The following is a 2,153-nucleotide window of genomic DNA, read 5'->3' as shown; positions in this document are numbered from 1 at the left end:
GGTAGGCCATGTGAGAGTCCAGAGATGCAAGTGCTATGCTATCTGCTGGCCCTTAAAGGAAAAACTTTTTGGAGTTAGATAAAGATGGCTGTCGTTGCCACTACTACATGACATTGTTGTGGTCACTTGAACGATCTGCAATAAGCCAGAAATATACAGTTCTTGGAAATAGAAATGTGCAGCTATCTGAATCAAAAATGTGATAAATATACAGCTTTTGGAAAGGAGGAAAGACTTAATTGCAGTTGGCATAATAGCTTACCTTTAAAACCCAAGAATATTATAGGAATAAACAAAGAACACTCAAACAAAAATTAATAGAGGCTATTTATTCTGAGATTGCTGTTATCAAAGGGGGTCAGCCACCATCACTTGCATTTGATAGCCCCAGAAGCAGGCAGGGAGTCGAGGAGCTTTAGGGGGTAGGGAGAGTGAAGGGTAGGGGAAGATTTAAGGGGTACTCTGCACGATGTACTGAAAGTTTGTGCCTCATCCCATCCCCGATTCACATATTGAAATCCTAACCCCAATGTGATGGTATTTGGAGGTGAGGCCTTTGAAAAATAATTGGATGGAGTCCTCGTGAATGAGATTAGTACCCTCATAAGAGACCAGTGACCTCCCTTGCCCTCTTCCTGCCAAGTAAGGACACAACAATAAGTGAATAGGCTACAAAACAGAAGAGAGTCCTCACAAGAAACCAGCCCTGCTGGCCCCCTGATCAGCCTTCTTGCCTCCAGACTGCGAGAAATAAATTTCTATTATTTATAAGCAACCCAGTATGGTGCTTTGTTATAGTAGCCCTAGCCAACTATGAAAATTTGGGCTTTCCCTAAAATTCAGGTGTTAGAACTTGGTTGTATTATAAAGGCATTAAGTGAAAACTTAATCCTTTCTTGGTATCCCAAGTGGGGCCTTTGAGTGTGATAAGGTCATTAGGTTGGGGTTCTGTGATTGAGTTATGATGGGTTTATGAGAGGGAAAAGAGACCACAGCGGGCAGAAATTGATGGATAGCTACTCTGCTGAAGATCCTGCGCTCCACCATGTTGGAGCCTCATCACAAGTTGGTTACTGGATCTCGGACCTCCAAATTGTGAACTCTTGTTCTTACAAATCATCCAGTTTCAGATATTTCTGTTGATAGAACAATAACCAAATTATACACTAACTAAGACACATAGATAGGTCATTAACAGGGAAGATGGGCTAACTAGAACCATTTGGGGAACGTGTTTGGCTTTCTCTGGTTGGTCCTCTTAGAAGCAGAGGACAAAACTTCGGGGATCTGGCTATGAGTGATGTAATTTCTTCATACACTAGGAGGCAGAAGCAATCGAGTATTTTTTTTTTCCTGCCCTCAACACAACATAATTTTGCAAAAATCAACTATATCTTAGAGTAACAACTTATGGAAATAAATTATCCTTGCAATATTAAACAATAAAAAATAAGATGCCAAGTAAGTACAAAATTATTTCAAAACTAATACATGGACCAGATAGTGACACAGCTGTAAAACACATTGCTCTGTTAGGCAATTTCACACGGGAGAGTTCTTAGTTCAAGTCCAGAGACCTCCCTAAGGAGATTTGCCCATGATCTGAGGCTGCCTGAAGCTAGCAGTGGATCACAATATGGAGACCCTATTCAGGGTGCCATCTCTCTCTCCCTTTCTTTCTGTGTCTCACTCACTCATGAAACAAATAAATTAATATTTTTAAACCAATATGAAGAAAAATTATAAACTTATTTGAGGACTATAAAAAAAGATTTGAAAGAGACATATCATATCCCTGAATAATGAAACTCAATATTGTAAAAGTGTCAATTCTGATGGCTGGAAGGTCTAAGGGTGAGAGATCAGCATCTGACTGGCCTCTGGTGCAGCTTCACATGCAGAGGGAGAGAGAGAGAGAAAAAGAGAGATGGAGAAAGGAAGATAAAATAGATTTTTCCAGTTCCTCTGTTTGTCCCTTCCATGCTCTCAGCTGATTGGATGGTGCCTTTCCATTAGGTGTCACTTCTTAAAAGTCTTACTGCCTCTCAAAGCCATTACAATGGAGACCAAGCTTCCAGAATATGAACCTTTGGGGGATAAGCCATTATGCAAGTCCTAGCAACTGTCATCTTTCTCTGAAAGGAAAAAAGAAA

This window comes from Tupaia chinensis, unplaced genomic scaffold (genome assembly GCF_000334495.1).
Source record: "Tupaia chinensis unplaced genomic scaffold, TupChi_1.0 Scaffold146187_1, whole genome shotgun sequence".
NCBI lineage: Eukaryota > Metazoa > Chordata > Mammalia > Scandentia > Tupaiidae > Tupaia > Tupaia belangeri.
This window is presented reverse-complemented; position numbering follows the sequence as displayed.